This window comes from Pecten maximus, chromosome 18, assembly GCF_902652985.1.
Source record: "Pecten maximus chromosome 18, xPecMax1.1, whole genome shotgun sequence".
Classification (NCBI taxonomy): Eukaryota; Metazoa; Mollusca; class Bivalvia; order Pectinida; family Pectinidae; genus Pecten; species Pecten maximus.
Genome location: NC_047032.1, coordinates 21,364,365 through 21,390,355, shown reverse-complemented (window position 1 = coordinate 21,390,355; position 25,991 = coordinate 21,364,365). Strand labels below are relative to the sequence as shown.

Here is a 25,991-nt window from a genome sequence, read left to right as displayed (position 1 = left end):
TTTGAAGGGACTGCTTGTTTGTTGGGTTAAATACCAGCCAGGGTCATTTTGAGGCAGGTTCTCCTTGTAGTAGTTTGTGACTATCTCACTCAACAAAACACACAGCTGGAGGCCTATCACATGCTATCCAGAACAATTAGGATCAGGTGTCTTCATAAAATGCCAAAGGATGTTCACAACCATACCAGCACATTTCATCTTGGCCCCTTTCTCAGCTTCCCGAGAAACATAGACAATTTGGGTATATATAAACACAAGCATAAATGTATTAATTACACATCTGATTTGAGTACTGCTTGTTGATTGCATATCATACTTGACATAAGACCCTAAGTATATCGTAATTTTTTGTGAGATAAAGGAATGGTTGAACTTACTAAAGTTCAAAAAAACATTTCCTAATGATGCAATATGTCAATATAGTCTGATAGCTTTTTTAACAAACAATATACATCCCCCCCTATGTCCAAGAAATCAACTTTGGAGAGTGCATGCTGACAAAAAATTATATTTCAGTGAAAAAAGGGCAATAACTCTGTAAATAAGGGAGAGAAGGTTCTGAAACTTGAACTCATCCAAAATATTACCATCAGAAACAGCTGCATCAAGGTTCAGGAAATGTTGTTGAGAAATGATTTCATGAGTCTAAGCACTGACAATGTTAAATTGAGTGAAATAAACTAAGGGCAATTACTCTGTAAATAAAGGAGCACAGGTTCTGAATCTCAAACTCATACAGGGATGCTGAAATAGTAAACTCATGTAACAAATTTTATGAAATTTCTTTGAGAAATGAACTCATGGAAGCGCTGACCAAATGATGTAACATACGTACATACTGTCCGAATCCATCCCCTCCAAACTCTGTTTAAAAATGTGGTGAACGAATAAGTCCTTCCATTGTTTTAATACTAAATTGTCACATCAGGGGAGAAGCTGTTACACTAGGGAAGGGGCTTATTTAAGGATTAATATAGTACTAAGCTGTTACACTAGGGAAGGGGCTTATTTGAGGATAAAAACTGTATTGTACATCAATGCATCTACCCCAAGTTACAAAGGAGATGTACAGCTATGTAAACCAATCTCAACGATGTCATCTAATAACCTACGTCATCAAAGAATAATTAAGTTAGGATACAGCATTTGTGTATTTGTTTCTTCCAAATACCCCTATATTGTCCAATAACACCAACACTTTTTATTGTGTGCCAAGCTATATTTGTACAGACATATTTTTTAGAACTCATTGTAGGTAATTGAACTCCATTCAATCCCAACAATTCTGTGTAGGGAGAGATGAAGGGTTGGAAATCAAATACGATTGAGTATTTTAAGCTTATTGATTGACAAGTCTAAGTCAATATGTAAGCAGCCGAGCATGTAATGATGCTATTTATGTCTCCTTATCAAGGCTGAACCTGATACAACATGATACAAAACAACCATAATGGAGTTACGTCAATGAAGTTTGATCCTATCGGACAGTTCGAACGAAACTACCCGGACCGCGTATGGTATAATGTCCCATCACCATCTAATGGTTGGTCTAAAAGAGAAGAGCCATGTTACAGTGTCTACATGAACAGCCCAATAGTCGTGAATAGTCTATATCATGACCTTAAACACAGCAATTAATGTAAATAATCAAATCCTACAAAACCAAACAAAAATCTTCATACACTCATACAAATTGTCAGTCATAACACAACACCACTCATACAAATTGTCAGTTATAACACAACACCACTCATACAAATTGTCAGTCATAACACACCGCCAGTCATACAAAATGTCAATTATAAAACAGCACCAATCATACAAACCGGAAAGTACCACTCCAACACTAAGGTTATTGTAAACAATGACAAATGATGACTTAAATCCTTATAGCTCTAATACCAGGAAATCAATCGGAAATTAATAAGTGTAGGAATTTTTGTGAGCAAAATAAAGTCAGTAGAGCCAGGATACTGAAAATTCCATTTATATATTGAAATTGACCTCATCAATGAACCCAAGAGGTTAATATGCAAAGTTATACAGCATATCAAGGATATCAGTCTGAACATTAGGGATCCAATTTAATGTTTCATGACAATCAGGTTAAAATGAAGTCAGTAGACCAAGGACATGTATTGCTGGGTAATCACTACTTATGTAAAGACAGGTTATTAAATATCCTCACCAGCAAGTAAATGTGAGGGTTTAGAGTATATAATCAGCAGTACATAGTCACATCATGTTGTATCCTCTCTGACAATTGACATGATCACAGGTCTAGAGTACATATAATCGGCAGTGCCTATAGCCACACTGTTTATCCTCTCTGACAATTTGTCGTTAGGGTCTAGATTATGTAGTCACCATGCAGTGCCTTAGCCACACTGAAAATCTCGAACCGATCATCATGAGGATCTAAGAGTATGCAATCAGCAGTGTCTAGTCACACTGTATATCTCTGGAGAATCATCGTGAGGGTCTAATAGAGTATGTAGTCAGTAGTGTCTAGTCACACTGTATATCTCTGGAGAATCATCGTGAGGGTCTAATAGAGTATGTAGTCAGCAGTGTCTAGTCACACTGTATATCTCTGGAGAATCATCGTGAGGGTCTAATCTAGTCACACTGTATATCTCTGGAGAATCATCGTGAGGGTCTAATAGAGTACGTAGTCAGCAGTGTCTAGTCACACTTTATATCTCTGGAGAATCATCGTGAGGGTCTAATCTAGTCACACTGTATATCTCTGGAGAATCATCGTGAGGGTCTAATAGAGTATGTAGTCAGCAGTGTCTAGTCACACTGTATATCTCTGGAGAATCATTGTGAGGGTCTAATAGAGTATGTAGTCAGTAGTGTCTAGTCACACTGTATATCTCTGGAGAATCATCGTGAGGGTCTAATCTAGTCACACTGTATATCTCTGGAGAATCATCGTGAGGGTCTAATAGAGTACGTAGTCAGCAGTGTCTAGTCACACTTTATATCTCTGGAGAATCATCGTGAGGGTCTAATCTAGTCACACTGTATATCTCTGGAGAATCATCGTGAGGGTCTAATAGAGTATGTAGTCAGTAGTGTCTAGTCACAGTCTGTATATCTCTGGAGAATCATCGTGAGGGTCTAATAGAGTATGTAGTCAGCAGTGTCTAGTCACACTTTATATCTCTGGAGAATCATCGTGAGGGTCTAATAGAGTATGTAGTCAGCGTGCAATGTCTAGTCACACTTTATATCTCTGGAGAATCATCGCGAGGGTCTAATAGAATATGTAGTCAGTAGTGTCTAGTCACACTGTATATCTCTGGAGAATCATCGTGAGGGTCTAATAGAGTATGTAGTCAGCAGTGTCTAGTCACACTTTATATCTCTGGAGAATCATCGTGAGGGTCTAATCTAGTCACACTGTATATCTCTGGAGAATCATCGTGAGGGTCTAATAGAGTACGTAGTCAGCAGTGTCTAGTCACACTTTATATCTCCGACGAATTGTGACGAATTGTGACGAATTGTCGTGAGGGCTTAAGAGTACATGCATAACTAGCAGTGTCTAAACACTAGTTGTATATATACCTGTATTTTCTAACTACAAGTTGTATATATACTTGTATTTTCTAACTACAAGTTGTATATATACCTGTATTTTCTAACTACAAGTTGTATATACCTGTATTTTCTAACTACAAGTTGTATATACTTGTATTTTCTAACTACAAGTTGTATATACCTGTATTTTCTAACCACAAGTTGTATATATACCTGTATTTTCTAACCACAAGTTGTATATACCTGTATTTTCTAACCACAAGTTGTATATACCTGTATTTTCTAACCACAAGTTGTATATACCTGTATTTTCTAACTACAAGTTTTATATACCTGAAATTTAACCACAAGTTGTATATACCTGTATTTTCCAGTAATTTATCATGTAGTGGTAACCGCTAATGCTCTAGGTGGTAAACTTTTTACTGATCTAGTCATCACTTAGTCGCTGAATTAATCTATAGTAAATTACAATATTTATTGGAAATTTGTTTGTCATTATCCAACATATTTTTCCAAACTGTCATCATCTTATAGCAAAATCCATCAAAATAATTTGATTAAATTTTCTTTTAGAAAAACATATCCCACTGAAACAGAATCTAGCAGCTTTATTGACAACAAATCAATTGATTATTCAAGACTCAATGTGAATGCTCTATCAAGGGGTCACAAAGTTTGGAATAATATTCCTAATATTTCACTTCTCTGGGGAATTGCTTGATCATCCCAGCCTTCCCATTACATCATAAAGAACCTAAACCTCATCCAAACAACATCATAGTAAGGATGGTTCATCTGATAGGATGTATTGTAATCACAGTGCCATCATCACCAATAATCCTCCAATGATCTCTCTGTAAACATTTAGGAAATGACAATTTGTCTCTGTCAATAAACTATAGTGCTATGTGTATTATTCTATGATCCTTTATTCAGCAGTAAATCTTCTTCCAATTAATCCCTCATTAATGGTCCTCAGGCAATCAAACAAGCTGAAAATATGTCCTGGCTAAAAACGGATATATCAAGTATACAAAACTGAAACTATATTAATCCAAATTCAATTGATTTACCTATTAAATCCAACAAATGTGCTGGCCATCTTGAATACCTAACCCACTCGAAAAAAAACTGTATATTAAAACAACACTTTGAATTAAAGGACCATGTGTTTGTGTGAATTTTCACGAAATCCCTTGAGCAAAACTGCATTCTCAAATCAGCTGTTCAGTTGCTGCTATATCTGACCCTAAAAAGTAACCAGACTTTGATTGGTCAGAACAGCTAGTATAACATTTCAATGAAGTGTAATCGCTTGAGCAGAAAAGGATTTTAAGTGTGGGTCGAGTATATTGAACATTTCGATGAAGTTAAATGGAAATCCTGGATTTTATGTTTAAAAATTTATAGAATTTCCTGTTGGCTGTTGTTGTATAATGTATATATATTATCTCTTGGACAGCCCAGAACGCAGACACATTAATATAAATGAACTAACAAAGGGTAAGAACAATGTACTGAATATCTCAATGAAGTTGATATTTCTACAGTACTATCAAAGTTCAAAATGTAGTAACATTTGACATTGGTTGACAGCTATAACACATTTCATGATGGATCACAAATTTTAAAGGATATATGACTTTAGTTCAGGTGACCAAAGGATAACAGATGTTTTAAATTAGTCAATGTAATTAAAATCACCGCTGGGGGTATCACTTACGCAAAACATGGGGACCATTCTGAAATCCCAAAAATAAAGAATCATATGGGCCAGTCCCTAGCTATATCCTTAGGAACAGAGAACTAATACTGTACTGTAATAGAGATTTTAGTACGAGATATTTCCATAAATAGGTTCTAACATAAACACTAGAAAAAAACGCCAAGGTTAATTGTGTCTAAATTTATCCTAAAGCAATGAAAATGTAATCTCCAGGCCAGTCCACCAAACAAACCTTCACACTTAACACGAATGTACTAAACTGCATTATTGATCTGAATGATAATTCCGAATTCTTACATCTCTAGGGTGTGATACACGATTTGGATCCTCCTACAACCAACATCATTAGTGTTGGGATTATCCAATTATACCCTGGCTGTATCTCAAATTTGATAATTTCTTTTAAATTTCATTATGCCATTTTTAAGTTCTGGTAGTTACATAATAAAACAAACATAATTAAATCCGTATTAAAAATATATAAATTTTATATTAAAATTATATGCTTTAGTAGTTAATTATATATCACATTATAATTAAAAACAAAAGAAAAATCTTCAGCTCTCTGGATTTCAGAAAAATAAGGGAATCAAAATGCAGTACAACACAACCGATCTACATCTATTCAGAATTTCAAAACCAGTACTGACCACACCCATTTAAACATTTAACAGGTAGAAACTATATATACATTTAATTTTGTGGTTGTCAGAACTCAAGTATGCAAAACCATCTTGTCAAACTTAAACTGAGACAAAGCTGATTTTTGACATACACAGAGATTAAAATTCATAATTACAATAAATAAATTTGTTGGGCTTTTTATTTTTGCACTTTATTTAATGGCCCCCAATATATAGATCCTGACTGTAAATGTTAATTACGAACAATACAATTCCCTAGTAAAATCGTACACATATATATGTTGTGTAAAATAAGACCTGACAGCTCTGGTGGACCTTGGACATCAGGTTCTAAGTGAGACTCATGGGAAACCACAACAGCCGGAGGGTTATGGTGAGTGTAGATCTTGTAGCTTCCTTCCTGTCATAAGACCGTGTCACCATCAGGATGTGTCATCATCAATGAGAGTAAGGAGATGTGTCCTTTTAGTCAGATTTACGACTGTACACAAGTCAGGACGAAAGAAACGCTGCAGAACACTTATCAATACAAATCAGTTTGATAAGGCAGTGCCAAAACTTAATTAATCTACATTATATATTACAGCTGTTTCGTCTGGATGGGGGAGTTAATGAAATTATAATAATAATTTAGTAATACTCTCAATATTCAATATTCAAAAGATCGTCAAGCACATGTGTAAAATTCTGAATTTGCATTATCTTTCCTATTTAGTTTCGCTTGAATGACTGACAAAACTAAATCCTCATTAATTGTTTGGTGATCATATGCGTGCAGCTATGCAGATGTTTTCTAGCAATCGCAAGAATGAATGCATTTCACCTGCATGAGGTGATAAAAGCGGGCCTTGCATATATATAGTGACATGCAACTGTGTACTTCTGTCACATGGAAATCTTGGGGTCTTGTGTACATGGTGGAACAATGTAAGGTATGTCCCAGCTGGAACAGGGAGCCTATAACATATATCGTGGATAGACCACATATATATACAGTAGTTATTCTAGTAAACATATATATCGTGGATAGACCACATATATACAGTAGTTATTCTAGTAAACATATATATCGTGGATAGACCACATATATACAGTAGTTATTCTAGTAAACAGAACAGGGAGCCTTTAACATATATCATGGATAGACCACATATATACAGTAGTTATTCTAGTAAACAGAACAGGGAGCCTTTAACATATATTGTGGATAGACCACATATATACAGTAGTTATTCTAGTAAACAGAACAGGGAGCTTTTAACATATATTGTGGATAGACCACATATATACAGTAGTTATTCTAGTAAACATATATCGTGGATAGACCACATATATACAGTAGTTATTCTAGTAAACAGAACAGGGAGCCTTTAACATATATTGTGGATAGACCACATATATACAGTAGTTATTCTAGTAAACATATATCGTGGATAGACCACATATATACAGTAGTTATTCTAGTAAACATATATCGTGGATAGACCACATATATACCGTAGTTATTCTAGTAAACCGAGAAATCATCTCTTCCTTAATAACAAATATTTGTTCAATTTAATGCAAAAAGTTGACTCCTCCTTATCCTTTGATGAAAATGTAGCTATTATAAATCTTAATATCACATTACTAAAACAACAACTAGCACAACTAAATCGGTCAAAAGTATTTAATTGGCTCCAAAGTCCAAAATGATAAAATTGCGATATATGTAAAAATAATAAAAATATTCTGAATTTCACAACTTACCGATCAATGTTCAACTTCCAAAAATGTAATATTTCCTGAAACAATTCTTGACAGATAAAAAGACCTAATTAAATCAGAGTCTAACTAAAGAGCAAATGATAGATAAACAGATGGACTGTAAATTAAGTACCACTGTCATTATAGGACATATACAGCAGCTGGTGCATACTTAGATTTTTACAGAATTCTAAACATATCTGTATAATTAATTTTCCATTGTTTGTACGCAGAATGCGGCTTTCTGATTGGTTGAGACTTTTTTTTCCATACCACTATGAAAAAAATTCCAATAATGGCGCGAAAAATGTGACGTCATAATACCACAATTGATGTTGTGTATTGATTTGAGAAAAAGAATCCCATATAAAACCAGTAAAATTGTACATAAAACATTAATTTCAAAAATTAATTATAAGCGTTGATGTCAATTATATTAGTTGGGACTTCAAATTACCTGTGATGTAAATGATATAAACATGTTGTAGGCCAGGTAACACAGCCATGATTATAATTATAAGTCTGTGGTATCCCAGTACATCATCATACAGACATTCCCTAACTCCTTTGTGATGGTAACAGTTGGATTCCTATCCAAAGCTTTTCAATCTGAAACCTGTTATATATCTACATATAACTATACACATTGTATGTATGTGTATGATGTATACTATCAGTGTAATTCATGTATCAATTAACAAGGCCGTTACCTTAAACCATTTACATCTATAACATTGGTACACACAATGTACTATTATTTGGCAGATGTGTGTCAAAGTCAGGATCAAAGGTCAATTTCTATTACATGGACTTTATCACAAAATTTTTATTTCCTCGGATGATTTAAAAACTTTAAATTAACCATGTTATTCTGATTTTGCTCTAGACTAGCCTTGCAGTTCTGCAAATTTAACTGGTACCAGAACATCATCCTAAAACCCTAGGAATAATATATACACTCAATTAAAACTGCCCAGTTTTAAATGAGAACCAACATGTGCCTGGTATGATATACCCTAACACCCATGCATGGTCGACTCTGAAGACACTTTACCTGCTTGCAACATATATTCTGTAGTTATTAGCCTATAAAGTAAACCATTACCGTAGTTACTCTAATAAACAGAAATATCACCCATATATCCATTAGTGGTTTATATATATATACAGCTGTTTTTGAGGTCAATAGCATATGTGACACTCCACCATACCAAGACGTCATGCATGTAAAGTTCCCTGACCCCTGAAATATTAAAGGGTCAACACAAAAACAAATTATGATAAGAAATCAATCCTACAGTTATCTCCCTTTCTAGAAAGGTGTGACATAATTACAAACATTTAGAAAATAACTTACTGTCACTCAACTGTTATAATGTTTAATTGTACTTATGTCCGAGGGCTAAAGTTTTACTGTGTGAAATTCTACCTGTATAAGCGGACAGTATATCAAAGAGACACTATGTATTGTAATGGACAGTCACACAGCAGTATAGTAAATATTCTCCCCTTAGGAACTCTGTGTATAAAAATACATACCATGATTTAAGCATTTTTTAAAACCCCACCCAAGATAAAATATCAGACACCTAGCTATGAGTAATTAATATGATTTTTTCAGTATATCTACATTAATTATGCACAGATTACCTGCAACATCTTCATATATTATTAGCTTGCATTCATTAAAGTCTCAAACGGCCAAATAGTCAGACTTTTCATGAAAAAAACCCACACACAATAAAACAGCTCAATGACCATGATCCTGCTATGGATCGACTTACCTTAGAAAATCTGTATCGACATTTTCTTTATAAACACTTTGACACTAGAATGTCGCTGTGACACGGACGCCTAACAACATGTCGATGTAACGCAGAATATATTGATAAAAATCTAACAGACACATATTTAAACCTCCTTCTGGTGTCGAATTTTTCATCTTCCATAGCTTATCCCCTTCTTATTGAACACATGTGATTGGTGTATATATGTGTGTGTATGATGGTGTGTGTCGACTCTCACAATACAAGGAACAGGGAACACATGGGATGTGTTTACAATATACAATCACTCCATGGTACTGAATACACAGAATCTCGTGTATAGAGCAGAACATTATTCACAAATCACTGGCATGTCTAAGAGAGAATATTCAATAAACATTAATAATCTTGGGTAGTGTACATCCATAGATTTTAACATGTGAGAATAACACACTATACAATCACCCCAGGGCATCTGTACTGGATACACCTAAAACATGAGTAATCAGGTGTCTGATCTATAATCACTGTAGGGTACCTATACACCAAATTTATACTTCAGTCTTTCGGTACTTTGTGTTTTTTCCGGATTCCGTGATGGAAGTATTTATTCATAGGCTCACCCCCAGAAGTTAAAACAAAATGGCAGACTACATCGCAGTGCTCCAGATAGCCTGCATGAATGCATATTTACACACAATTCTTCGCAAATAACGCAAGCAAAATACTCATACTTGCGTCAATAACGCAGGCAAAATCTGGATACTTGCATCAGACTTGGAATCCAATTTTAAGCAGATTATAATTCATATCACAGTAAAATACTCTACTGCAGGTCAATGATATAGTATCTTACAGAAGGTCAATGATATAGTATCTTACAGCAGGTCAATGATATAGTATCTTACAGCAGGTCAATGATATAGTATCTTACAGCAGGTCAATGATATAGTATCTTACAGCAGGTCAATGATATAGTATCTTACAGATTTTGAAAGTTATGGATTGGCTTATTACCAGGTATAGTGCATCTATTGCTGAATTAAACAAGAGGCCCAAAGGGCCTTAACGGTCACCTGAGATTTGAATTATTTCGGCCAACTAAATTGACCCTATTTGGCCCCACCCATCAGTCCTAATGGGGTCAGTCTATGAAGAGTATTTGATTCTAACATATAGTTGATAAGACGATTTTGGAAATTTCAGTCAATTTGACCCTTTTTGGCCCCGCCCACCAGCCCCTGGGGGTCAACCAGGGCCAACATGTACATACCATCAAACTGTCATCCCATGCTGATAATTTGAACCAAGTTAGAATGAATTCCAATACAAATCAAAGAAATAATGGTAAAAAATGTGATTTCCCTATATAAACTATAGTAAAGTTTACCCCCTCCCCAGGGGCAAACGTGAGACCCCAGGGTCATGAAATTCACAATTTTGGTAAAGCACCTTATGACCCTTCCATCTATAAAGAGTATTTGATTCTACCATATCTGAGAGTAGAGAAGAAGATTTTTGAAATTTCAGTCAATTTGACCCTTTTTGGCCCCGCCCACCAGCCCCTGGGGGTCAACCAGGGCCAACATGTACATACCATCAAACTGTCATCCCATGCTGATAATTTGAACCAAGTTAGAATGAATTCCAATACAAATCCAACAAATAATAGTCAAAAATGTGATTTCCCTATATAAACTATAGTAAAGTTTACCCCCTCCCCAGGGGCAAACGTGAGACCCCAGGGTCATGAAATTCACAATTTTGGTAAAGCACCTTAAGACCCTTCCATCTATGAAGAGTATTTGATTCTACCACATCTGAGAGTAGAGAAGAAGATTTTTGAAATTTTAGTCATTTTGACTCTTTTTGGCCCCGCCCACCAGCCCCTCGGGGTTAATTAGGGCCAACATGTACATAACATCAAACTGTCATCCCATGCTGATAATTTGAACCAAGTTAGAATGAATTCCAATACAAATCCAACAAGTAATAGTCAAAAATGTGATTTCCCTATATAAACTATAGTAAAGTTTACCCCCTCCCCAGGGGCAAACGTGAGACCCCAGGGTCATGAAATTCACAATTTTGGTAAAGCACCTTAAGACCCTTCCATCTATGAAGAGTATTTGATTCTACCATATCTGAGAGTAGAGAAGAAGATTTTTGAAATTTCAGTCAATTTGACCCTTTTTGGCCCCGCCCACCAGCCCCTGGGGGTCAACCAGGGCCAACATGTACATACCATCAAACTGTCATCCCATGCTGATAATTTGAACCAAGTTAGAATGAATTCCAATACAAATCCAACAAATAATAGTCAAAAATGTGATTTCCCTATATAAACTATAGTAAAGTTTACCCCCTCCCCAGGGGCAAACTTGAGACCCCAGGATCATGCAATTCACAATTTTGGTAAAGCATCACAAGACCCTTTCATCTATAAAGAGTGTTTGACTCCACCATATCTGAGAGTAGAGAAGAAGATTTTTGAAGATTTAGTCAATTTGACCCTTTTTGGCCCCACCCCTCAGGCCCCTGGGGGGTGGGGACCATATAATTCACAATTTTGGTTGACCTTCAGCCATAGAAACTTTCTGCCAAATTTCATTGAATTTTGTTAAGTGGTTTTGGAGAAGAAGTCGAAAATGTAAAAAGTTTACGGACGCACGACGCACGACGGACGACGGACGACGACGGACAAAAGGCGATTAGAATAGGTCACTTGAGACTTTGTCTCAGGTGACCTAAAAAACAAAACATGAATAAGTGGATAATGATAACAGTAAAATACTATATTATTGACCTGCAGTATTCAATTCATAACTTTTAACGTATGCAGGTACAGCTAACAAATTCAGTGTTTCATTATCAAGCAATAAGCCATCCTCCTACTTCATGTCTGAACATTTTTGTTGCCTAGACTTATCATTTGATAACTATGGTACATATAAGGTAATTGATTGAATGATTGGATGAGAAAATCTATAAGTAGAGGACACTGAATTAAGGACGAGATAGTGGATCACTACAGGAATGTCCTAGTTATAACACAACACACATGTCTGGTGTCTAGTCAGCATACACTCTATAACAGCCCCGTTATAACGGTGTATTACACACATCTCCAGTCAGTATACACTCTATAACAGCCCCGTTATAACGGTGTATTACACACATCTCCAGTCAGTATACACTCTATAACAGCCCCGTTATAAGGTGTATTACACACATCTCCAGTCAGTATACACTCTATAACAGCCCCGTTATAACAGTGTATTACACACATCTACAGTCAGTATACACTCTATAACAGCCCCGTTATAACAGTGTATTACACACATCTACAGTCAGTGTACACTCTATAACAGCCCCGTTATAACAGTGTATTACACACATCTACAGTCAGTATACACTCTATAACAGCCCCGTTATAACAGTGTATTACACACATCTCCAGTCAGTATACACTCTATAACAGCCCCGTTATAACAGTGTATTACACACATCTACAGTCAGTATACACTCTATAACAGCCCCGTTATAACAGTGTATTACACACATCTACAGTCAGTATACACTCTATAACAGCCCCGTTATAACAGTGTATTACACACATCTACAGTCAGCCCCGTTATTGTACTACACACATATCTGGTGACAACATTCAGAGCACAGTAATGATTTACCCCCGTTATCTCTTGTTGTATAATGGTTCAGACTACAATAGCGATGGTTATTGTGTAGGAAATCAATTGATACATAATGTATATATCAATCACTGTAAAAATTAGTGTGCTATTATGATATTTTAATGTAAATGGCAAAGTATTAGTTATACAGTGAATTGGCCTCACAACTTTGTTCATGGTAATTTTTCAGAGAGGTAATTACATCTTTGATATTTTTCAATATTTAAAAAAAAGCCTTCATATAGGTAATCTAGTAGCAGCAAAGACATTTTGAACAAAATATTTATTGAAATTTTAATGGAGTCATTAAGCATCTCATTTATGGAGATAACTAGTTGTTTAAAAACATATAATTTTGAGAAAGTAACTCGTCGTAAGGACAATATGACCTCTTTAGATGACAGATATATATCACAACAATGTATTTTAGTCGGTTCTTTTCAAGTTAGGAATGAAAGGACATACATATTAGATGAATTCCATAGCATGCTTAAATGTCAACAAAACATGAAAAGTTCATAAAAAAACATTGATGTGTGTACATTGAGTACAAATCTGTATCTTTCATCGTAAAAACCATGTATCAATACAAAGCAAGGGAAAATCATTTCCATATGTTACATGTACTGAGCTAATGTTCAACACACAAAGCTACAGTGAGATTGTTCTAATAAAGAATTAGATTCTGCACCCCTGCTGTCAATTCCAGCTGCCCCTCACATCACTACCAAAAATCCCCCCCCAAAAGCAGCCCACCCTTCCAATTCCCAGCCCCCAACCAATTTATCAGTCCATCCCTTCCATCCCTCTGAAGCCCTGATATTTTACATAGCAGGTTATGATCATCATTCAGTAAGGCTAATAGATGTCCCATTATACAGGTTGTGTACATTATATCCAAAACGGTCACAGTTTTAATTTCCTTAGTTATGGATCACCACCTACCTGACACCACCTTGATTTAGTCTCACCCACTATAGTCAATGTCCAGTCAGATTTAGTTAGATACTCGTTTACCACCTACATGACACCACCTTGATTTAGTCTCACCCACTATAGTCAATGTCCAGTCAGATTTAGTTAGATACTCGTTTACCACCTACCTGACACCACCTTGATTTAGTCTCACCCACTATAGTCAATGTCCAGTCAGATTTAGTTAGATACTCGTTTACCACCTACATGTACACCACCTTGATTTAGTCTCTCCGACTATTAACATGCAATGTCCTGTCGGTCTTTATTTAGTTATACTAGATAATGCCATCTATTGCTAGCTAGGTTTAGTGTCTTGACTAGGCAGTCAATGTTTTGTCGACCTTAGTTAGCTCCTACTACCTACCTGCATGAAGCCATGCATCTATTGCAAGATTATTTTGTTTTTCTGACTATAGTTACTGTTCTGTCCGTGTTAATTTTAAGCCATCTGTATTATGATGTGTCTATGATGAACATAGGTATATCACTTGCTGATTATAGGAATGGTCATTGAATTATATGGAGGTGGAGAGATTTCCAGATGGCAACTTTTACATGTCATTTTAGAAATAGCTGGCCGCTTTTCACTTTAAAATGAATTTTCTCTTATAACATTATATTGGAGTCATTTTATAGCAGTCATATGTAAAAGTCAAAGTGAGAAATAATTATTTGCCATGGGCCATTTTTACTGGTGACTATTTTCCCCGTGAAGACGAGATAATAGACCTTACAACTCTCATCAATATTTTACGATTTTTATTCCATTTTGAACACCAGTCAAGGATGAAATTCTATCACGTTCTATTGAAAAATATAGAAATTTTCTCTCAATGGTATAGCTATGGGTTCATGACTGTATATGTTCATAGCTTGTCCTCTTGGTCACAGGGACTTTTTAATAACATATTAACTGTAAAAAGGTGTCCTCTGGAGCTCACTATTGTACCTAGAGGCTTTTATCATTATGCTAACCTTCGTGATAATTTTTTTGTTAGCATGCTTTCGTTAATGTTTTTCTGCAATACATGGACTTACATGCAGAATACTTCTACAATATTCTAACTAACTAAAAGGTATCACAACCCATATGATTGTCCTTTTATATAAATACATATATATATATAACACAAAATATCAATTTAACATGAATATAATGTGTGAATGCCTGCTGGTGGGACATCACCAAATGTTATGACTTGAGTAAGTCTAGAATAGTAAATCCCAAATGTGATGAAATATCTCTTTGTAGAATGCTTTAAGAGAAATTCAATCTGGCAGGTGATAGCTCATCCCTAATGCTGGAACATAGAAAACAATCAATCTCAGACCTTATGAATGGCATTGCTTATACACTGAGGAATACCATCCTATAATTAATTATAAGCAGTAGCTATATGGTTACAATGTACTTAGAGGAAATATCAAAACTTTGAGAGAAGTTTCATGGAATCTCATATATAAATCAATAACAAATTTAAGATACTCTTTATCACCTAACTCAGTTTTTTTGTTCCATTCACAATTCATGATGTCACAATTATAGAATTGATTACTGACTGGCGCAGTCAACGAAAACGCTCCAGGGTATATTACACCCGTGGAGTAGCCAATGAAAAACACTCCAGTGTATATTAAACCAGTGGAGCAGCCAATGAAAACGCTCCAGGGTTTTTTAAACTAGTGGAGCAACCAATGAAAAAACGCTCCAGGGTTTTTTAAACTAGTGGAGCAACCAATGAAAAAACACTCCAGGGTATATTACACTATTTATAGCGACATGTGCAAAAAATATTACATGGACGAATGCACTTGATAACCAGCAGATTACTGATGAAAAAGGTATTTAGTAGAAGGTTGACATAGATATATAAATATCCTGGCAACTAGTACCTGTCTTATCCATGCACTGATCACGTCTTAGTAAACAGGTAGATGTTTGGTTCGAGTATTTTTTCCTTCAATCTAAAGCCATTAATTCCTGTCAAATCAATAAAGACCTTGCCTATTCTGATATCCTGGTGTTGTTTTTCCCATGTTTTGAAATACCTGGTAAATCTTGTGTTATTTCAGTCCCACATTTGTCTAATTGGCATTCAACAATATAGATAAAATAAAATCCCCTAATTATTCCAAGAGTTGACAAAAAAGAATACATGTATGTACAAGTTTATATCTTTTTAAGTAATCTAGATCTTTTAAGTAATTCATCAATATTTGTATAACACTATTTCCGACATGTCTAACACACCAACTACTGATATATTACGCCCACTGAAATATTGACCATTACTGGACATACGAACCTTTCTTTGCCGGCGACTCTGGCTGATTTAATTTAGATATCTGCATGCACAAAGCTATCAGCTGATGCCTGCCACTCTACACTACAAACAGTAATGGTTCCTTTAAATCAGCTGTTTCATAAACATCAGAAGTGATCTCGGACTGTTACCAGGAGTCAATTTCACTTATAAGCATATAGGAAAAGAAGCTACCGTATATATTTATTTTGATTTAAACATATTTTTATTTGTAACTGAACTTTACAATTTTATGCATGCCATTCAAACTCGTTCCCTGAGAGAACAAAATTTGACTTAATCAGTATAACTTTAGAAACAAGAGGCCCATGGGCCTTAACGGTCACCTGAGATTTGAATAATTTCATTTAATCTAATTGACCCTTTTTGGCCCCACCCATCAGTCCCTGGGGGTCAGTCAGGGCCAACATGTGCATATCATTAAGCTGTCATCCCATGCTGATAATTTTAAGAAAGTTAGAATGAATTCCAATAGAAATCAAACAAATAATTGTCAAAAATGTGATTTCCCTATATAAACTATAGCAAAGTTTACCCTCTCCCCAGGGGCAAACGTGAGACTAAATATGAGAGTATAGAGAAGATTTTTAAAATTTCAGTCAATTTGACCCTTTTTAGCCCCGCCCCTCAGCCCCTGGGGGCCAGTCAGGGCCAACATGTGCATTTCATCAAACTGTTATCCCATGCTGATAATGTTGACCAGGTTAGAATGAGTTCCAATACAAATCCAACAAATAATATTCAAAAATTTGATTTCCCTATATAAACTATAGTAAAGTTTAACCCCTCCCCAGGGGCAAACGTGAGACCCCAGGGTCATGCAATTCACAATTTTGGTAAAGCACCATAAGACCCTTCCATCTATGAAGAGTGTTTGACTCCACCATATATGAGAGTAGAGAAGAAGATTTTTGAAGTTTTAGTCAATTTGACCCTTTTTGGCCCCACCCCTCAGGCCCCTGGGGGGTTGGGACCATATAATTCACAATTTTGGTTGAACTTCAGCCATAGAAACTTTCTTCCAAATTTCATTGAATTTGGTTAAGCGGTTTTGGAGAAGAAGTCGAAAATGTAAATTGTTTACGGATTCACGACGCACTACGCATGACGGACGACGACGGACAAAAGGCGATTAGAATAGGTCACTTGAGACTTCGTCTCAGGTGACCTAAAAAATCTAAATGCAAGTTTAAATTCAATTTTGCCTTATTGATTTTATAAGTCATCAACAAAGGCCTCTTTTATGAAGATTTTAGACTGGCCCTCTGTCTCTAGAATATTGAGATTATAAATAAAATTGAGCTTTATGATTTTGGTCCCTAGGATATGTCTGATTCCTATAAGTTTCAAACTAGGGGAGATAATCTAGTATTAGAATTTAGCTTGAAAGAATTAGGGCCTGTTGGCCTGGAGTCTAGGAGATATACAGTCATGCACCTCAAGCTTGTTATCTCAAAGACAGTGGGGTCATGAAAACTTCCAGTTACCCTGAGTATTAGACGTATAGTAGGTATAATAGGTAACCTAGTACAGACAAACAAACCTGTCACGTGAGACCAAGGAAGGGAAAAAAAGGTTGCTTTATAACAGGTGGTCTCCTAATCTAGGTTTAGGTCACTGGTATATATAGGGAGGGACTGTCACATGAGAGTGAGTCATTTAATTCAGGTGGTCGTTACTTGAGGCAAGGTTTGACTGTATATTTTACATAGAATTTTTTACCGTCAAAACTAATATATTCTTTGAGTTAAACATGGCCTTGACTTAATTATCAGAGTTTGATATAAAGAAGTTTGTATCAAAATTTCTATGCATTAAATGATTTCCCCAAGATATACATAATAAATGCTCCATGTCGTTTCCTGTATTTTCGAAGATGCATGCCCTGTATTTCTATGGAAATTTTACACCCAGATATTACTTACGGCAATTAAATTCACCCTATGATCTAACAAAAGTTAAAAGTATAAAGTGGATCTATATATATAATGATTGCGCTGACCGGACTGTCCAGTATTCTTAGGATGATATTAGGTTCTCCTGCTGGTTTATGAGTTTTTTCCAAGAATTTTCTGAGCTTTAACATCAATGACTAGCTTTTATAACTTTTGCAAGGGACTTTCCAGCTTTAAATCACTAATGGTAAGCTTCATCAAGGAGATCCAAACATTCACTGAGGTTTTCCAAGATTTCTCCGAGGCCTTTTGTTAAAAAGCTCAAAAAAATCTATTTAAATTTGTCTCAGTTTTCTTGTAGCTTTTACTATGTTTTAAAAGCTCTTAACTAAACCTGGCAATACCATGGAAATCCTTTGAATTAAAAGTTTGAAAATGGACAGCAGAAAGTTTGACACTATATTTGATTGTTAAGGAAAGATATAAGATTTGAAAAGACAAACATAAGATAGCTAACCATTGAAGCTCATAATTATAATAGAAAATTCACAAACAGATTACAATGTATAGTATAGTTACCTCAAAATGAATATATTATATATGACAAGTTCATAAATAGGTTATAATTTAAGTTACCTCAAAACAAATATATGACCAGTTCACAAAAAGTTGAATTAAACACTATATATCAAAGTGGCTTTACGGAGCTTGACCGCATTAAGACAGGAAAATCGTACAGACGAAATAGTCTTACAAGGAAATCTTGACCGGATTAAGAAAATAGCAGGTCAATTTGGGAACTGAACTTAACTGGCTCTGAAATAAGGTATTATATCATTGATCAGTAATCGGGCACCAGGCACCAATAGGTCATTGACCACTGGGTGTGTGGAAGGCCATCCAATATACACTGGCTATTGATTGAAACATAACACATTTGTGTATTAAACGGGACTCAGACTGACCATACTGTATGAAACCCTCCTGGACTTTGTTGACCGATACCAATGATGAATGTGTGATACAAATGGACAATCATATCCCCTAAATGACCATTTATGTTTAGTGTATTCAGACTGGATATTACATTTACTCTTTCTATACTGCTGTCAACAAAAATATTGCTTCCCTTTTCCCAGTTGTTGACTAAATATATAATAGTCTACAAAATTCAGTGCTCCTTCTTCCTCGTTGTCGACTGTAAGTTATTTAAATGTTGATTAGATGGGAATAGCAGATGACAGTACTACATTTACCCATTCAATGAAATACATATATAACAGATGCTCATGATTTTCATAACAAATTTTTCTATAGGTAAATTCATATTTTTATCATTCATGTAAATAATTCTCTGTTGTACAAATGCATTGCAGGAGAAGGAAAATGCACATCAGACAGGGGTTCGAACCCAGGACCTCCAAACACTAGCTAGATAATATACCAATTGAGCTACCTGGTCACCAGCGTTAATGTAAACAATATGGCAGCTTGTTTTACTTTCACTTAATACAAGAGGCCCATGGGGCCTGTATCGCTCACCTGGTTGGATTTGACCAAATGTCAAAATAATGTTCATGTTCAATTTGTTAATACATTATACAAAAATGTACTCTCTGAAAGACCATATGGATTATTTTTTACAACATAATGGTGTTTAAAGAAACTAAGTCCCTTAGGGTGGGGAAAACCCTTTGGCCTATGTTTACATAAGAATTGTGTTTATCCCTTAATGCCCAGCGTTACTATACATAGTTATGGGATTGAGGGTCACAGTAACCATTTATGCAAAATCTGTTCCCCCATCACCACGGATGTTTCTGACCAAATTGGGTTATAATCCATTTAAAACTCAAATCTCTATTTCCCCTATTTGGCCCCTCCCTTCAGGCCCCTTGGTGGTCAGAGTCAATATTTATATAAACTCTCTTTCCCCCTTCCCCTAAGAATATTCCAGACCAAATTTGGTTCAAATCCATTAATAACTTTATGAATAATAGCGATTTAAAGGAAAAACCCCTATTTCCCTATTTGGCCCCGCCCCTCAGGTCCCTAGGGGTTAAGAGTAAAAATTTATACAAACTATGTTCCCCTTCTACCAAGGATGTTCCTGACCAAATTTGGTTCAAATTCATTCATAACTTTATGACTAGTAGCGATTTAAAGGAGTAACCCTATTTCCCCTATTTGGCCCCGCCCCTCAGGTCCCTAGGGGTTCAGAGTAAAAATTTATGCAAACTCTGTTCCCCTTCTGCCAAGGATGTTCCTGACCAAATTTGGTTCAAATTCATTCATAACTTTATGACTAGTAGCGATTTAAAGGAGTAACCCTATTTCCCCTATTTGGCCCCGTCCCTCAGGTCCCTGGGGGTTAAGAGTAAAAATTTATACAAACTATGTTCCCCTTCTACCAAGGATGTTCCTGACCAAATTTGGTTCAAATTCATTCATAACTTTATGACTAGTAGCGATTTAAAGGAGTAACCCTATTTCCCCTATTTGGCCCCGCCCCTCAGGCCCCTGGGGGTTCAGAGTAAAAATTTATACAAACTCTGTTCCCTTTCTGCCAAGGATGTCACTGACCAAATTTGGTTCAAATTCATTCATAACTTTATGACTAGTAGCGATTTAAAGGAGTAACCCTATTTCCCCTATTTGGCCCCGCCCCTCAGGTCCCTAGGGGTTCAGAGTAAAAATTTATACAAACTCTGTTCCCCTTCTGCCAAGGATGTTCCTGGCCAAATTTGGTTCAAATTCATTCATAACTTTATGACTAGTAGCGATTTAAAGGAGTAACCCTATTTCCCCTATTTGGCCCCGCCCCTCAGGCCCCTGGGGGTTCAGAGTAAAAATTTATACAAACTCTGTTCACCTTCTGCCAAGGATGTTCCTGACCAAATTTGGTTCAAATTCATTCATAACTTTATGACAAGTAGCGATTTAAAGGATTAACCCGATTTCCCCTATTTGGCCCCGCCCCTCAGGCCCCTGGGGGTTCAGAGTAAAACTGTATACAAACTCTGTTCCCCTTCCCCCAAGGATGTTCCTGACCAAATTTGGTGAAAATCCATTAAATACTTTATGACTAGTAGCGATTTAAAGAAAAAGTTGACGGACGACGGACGACGGACGCTGCACCATGGCATAAGCTCACCGGCCCTTCGGGCCAGGTGAGCTAATAAAACTGTCTACAACACTGCATAGTGTTAAATTCAATGTCACAATAAATAATAGCCACATAAGTCTATAGGATTATTACACTAATGTGTTGTTACTAAAATACAACACACCAAATCAGACATTGTACAGTAACCACCTGAATTAAGCCAATCTCTCCCATATGTGACCTGTTTTAACAATAGCATCACAGGGCAGAACAACCTACACCTGTCAGATGTTATATAATATCTTGCTTTGAAATAAGACTTGCATCATTTAAAGAGTTGTTCAGTGGCAAGCTTATAACCTACACTTTCATTACAATTAGTCAAGGTTTAATTTTCTTACAGTTTCAGAGATACCAGTCATTCAAACTCATTCAACACAACTATATATATCTTGATCAAATAACCTATCAAATTTCAATGATATTTGTTGAAAAATGTAGGAGATCTCTGGACAAACAATCAAATACTGACATAAACAAAGGAAAACAATTTATGCAAAAATATTCCGATCAAAATTCTTTAAAAAATAACAACTACCATATGGTACATACAAAATTATCATGATGCTATCAAAGTTTCAAAAAGTTTCCATAGTTAGCTACTTCTGTTGAATTTGATGGGGTATAAAAAACCACTAAAGTACTTACATTTATGACAACCTGCGACATTCATTTCAAATGCAAAAACACGTTCATGTACAATCCAGATTTTCAGAAATGTCTGCAAATCCCTGATGTTACATCTTCGTGGGTAGAAGTAATGAATTTCCTCAAGCCACAAATATTTTCACATTTCAAGTCATAATCACCTTCAAATACTGACTATAACCATTTCCAGGTCATCGTCTTGTAAGACGACGCCTTCGCCAGGAACTGTAACATTTAAAGCCAACTAATAATCATTTGAATTTAAAAAGTTTTGTTTTGTTAGGCATAACAGGACGTTCATTGTATGACTCTTAGTAATCTATATTGTAATACAGGTAGAAAAACCAGGTGAACACCCTATAGGCTATAAACATAATATATACATATAGATGTACACAGGTGAAAAATACCTCACTTGATCTCTCACCCGACTATACAACAGTCATGCAAAATAAATCTTTAAAAGTGACGCAACTAACACTCGGGGATCAATGCCTTTAGAATTCCACTTAATCCTATAGCTGTCCCAAATTTTCTTTCAGTGGTGCAGTTTTCAGTGGTGTATCATGGCAAACAGTTTTATCTCATCAGACTTAATTATTCTTGTTTAGGTTCCACATTTTCATTATTCCTCTCAAATTTGGAAATTATTACTGGAATATCTATAACAAAAGATTAAACAGGAAAACTATATAGGCAGGAGACTTTTTGATAGAATTAAAGCATGGGGGAAATAAACGAAAAATTAATAGAATGTGCCGTCCCTTGAGAAATATATATTGTGCATGACATAATTTTCCAGACAAATCACAAAGCATTATCATAACTGCCTTCTGCATATAGGTAGATCTAGACTTTACACCATGCATGCACTCTTGTACCTTACCCCTACATTTAACCCCAGCAGTACTAAGCTTGCCTCTGATAAAACTGATAACCCCAGTTGTCATTTGAATATGAAAAATATTAAAATACACTTCAACATCAAATTAATGTAACTTGCATATATATACTCTTCAACATTTTTTTTCTTTCTTCTTAATTTTGATTCGGTCATGAACAGTTATCCTAGAATTTTAACAATACTGTATACAATGTATTTTAAGGCAGACACCCATTTTTTGTACCAACTTACAATTACTCTCAGAATGAATATAATATATATATCATAACTTACCAGCTCCCAACAGTAACAGAATATCGCCACATATGTATACAGACGATAAATAATCCAACAGTCAATTAATCTCTAGTCACACACAATAATACCTCCGAACCTCCTTAAGTAAAATATGGTCTCACACACAATAATACCTCCGAACCTCCTTAAGTAAAATATGGTCTCACACACAATAATACCTCCGAACCTCCTTAAGTAAAATATGGTCACACACAATAATACTTCCGAACCTCCTTAAGTAAAATATGGTCTCACACACAATAATACCTCCGAACCTCCTTAAGTGAAATTTATCTCCCAGTTAGCTCATAAAACATAGTTTTCCCTTCGAAATTCCATACAAGTTGTCTTCTAGAGAAAGGGAACATTCATGACAGCAACACAACATTTCACTATAGGGTCATTCCAGCCAGTGTCCACCACATGGTCATCCCACAGGCTGAAGGTGATACATCAATGTCTGTGGCTAATTCATAAAACAGAAAATCTGATTAACCCAGAATAACATGAGGACATATTATATATCAGCCTATAATTTCATTCCAGAGGGCATTTTCACTGGTCAGTCTGTAGCCACTGGTCATTATAAAGCTTATGGTGGCAAATAGGTTGACCATTCCGTTTCTATAGTGATCATATCAATATATTAAGACCTGGTGGACTGTGGTCAATGATAATGAGTGTCAGACAGACATGATTTGTCTCCTCAAGCTTTATATCAATGTCCCATCCTCAGCTGACGTATATGGAATTTATATAAACATAATTTTTTCTCTTCTATATTTCTTTTAAAAAAAAATACTTGTCGTTGTATAAACAAATACCAATACCCTCTCAACACTTCATAGATAATTTTCAATTTGAATATTCAAATTCAACATTATTTTGTATAATTCTGATGCCTTAGGTCAATAACCAGACACCTTATGAACCACCATGTCTATCCTATGTATATATCCTGTCAACACATACCCAGGGGACAACACATTAACTTTTACACACGCAGGGCTTATGTTAACTGATCATGAGCGACATGTAACCAGTTATATGGGTGAGTGTATTACCAGGCATACATGAGCTTCTTAATATAGGTAAATACAGCATTATAGTCTCTGTATTAAGCAGTAGGTATCTATCATAATTCAATTAACTCATTATCGTATCTTCTCATCCACAAATAAGCCTTTGCCCACAAATAAGAGTTTGCCCACAAATAAGCTCCCTTATTAATTTATTCTTTCAGAATCATCCATTTTAAAACAGTAGTAATAAATTAGTAAAAGTGGTTCACAAGTGAGCCCTGGCTCTTCTTCTTTATAAGGGAGGTTCTTTTCAGGTTCCTTTAATTATTAACAATAATTAGGTTATTCCCAAATTATTATTTCCTGCATGTCTTTCTGGTAACATATTCCCCTAATTTTACTAACAGATCATCAGATAGGCCATATAATTTTTAGATGCTGGATACAAAAATGATTTATCTCTAAAACAATAATCTGTTAATATAACTATAATACCAAATAATTAGACATTTAAAATCTAATTTTATCCAATGAATCAATTCAATTAAGTTACAGGATAAAAAATAGTGAAGAATTATGGTAGACATGCAGCATCGTTATATAAAAATCATTCAGTCAATCTTATAAAAAGTACCAGATTTAATATAAATCAATCAGCCCTGCAGACACATATAAAGATAGACATTTAACATGTTGCTACAATTGACCGACTGTAAGAGGCGATTAAATTAATTTAGAATCTTTTCTTTCTGAAAAAAACTTCTTCTTTCTAATATCTTCCTTGCATTTGACACTGCCTCACTTTTGATCCCAATTAAGGCCCTAATCCGAGAGCATTTCAGGCTTTGGGTTCTGTCCCCTGTCTAAGATATACCAGCGTCCCAATTTTGCAAACAAAGGGTTGAACATCCTTTGCTAGTGAAGTTGATCATGACCAGAGTCCGTAAAATTGGTAGCTGTTCTACTCCTGCTTAAGACCTCAGCTTTTCGGGAGTGGGATAGACTGGCCCCCTGTCTCTAGAATATTAGAATTATAAATAAAATTGAGCTTTATGATTTCGGTCCCTCAGATATATGTCTGATCCTAAGTTTTAAACTCGGGGCAGATAATCTAATATTAGAATTTAGCTTGACAATTCTTGATAAAAAAAAACTTAGGGTGTGGTAGCCAGTCTAGGAGTGGGACATCAGGTTCGCCCGTTGTCAGTATAATGTGACCAGGTGGTGTGTGGTCTATAATGGCATCAGAACATAACTCAGCCTCCCAAAACAATCGTAGTTACAGCTTGTGAACATGTAGATAGGACACCAACAATAATACAAAACCAATCAAAAACATGTACAGTACTATCAAGATAGGATATATTAATTATCATATTAAAGCTTACCTCCAACTCCAGGTATATGATGGGACTCGATAAACATTGTGCAAGGTTAAATCTCTTCAAATCGGAATACCACAAACACAAAACAGGGAACATATCTTCATGTAAATTTGAGAAAAACTCCACACCTCAAGGACAAAGACATTTTTTCAATGTAACAGAGTGCTGAGTTTCACCTCTGAGAACTCACATCACTCAAATGCAGTTCATGAAAATTAATTCCTTTTTAAATTCTGCATGCATGTACAGTATCAATATTGATTGAAC

General features: G+C 35.6%; 1 protein-coding gene across 11 annotated transcripts in view; it reads right to left on the bottom strand.

Moving 5' to 3' along the window:
- The window catches only part of LOC117316648 (transmembrane and coiled-coil domains protein 1-like), a 105,326-nt gene that overhangs the window by 44,722 nt on the left and 34,613 nt on the right, over nucleotides 1-25,991 (bottom strand). Inside the window, exon 1 of one of the 11 annotated variants that reach the window (XM_033871345.1) lies at nucleotides 23,315-23,415. The exons of 9 other annotated variants lie outside the window; for them this stretch is intronic. The gene's annotated coding sequence lies outside the window, so the exon portion shown is untranslated. Of the gene's footprint in view, nucleotides 1-9,452; nucleotides 9,812-23,314; nucleotides 23,416-25,991 lie in introns of those variants that run through there. One more of the 11 variants, XM_033871344.1, reaches the window with a different exon arrangement.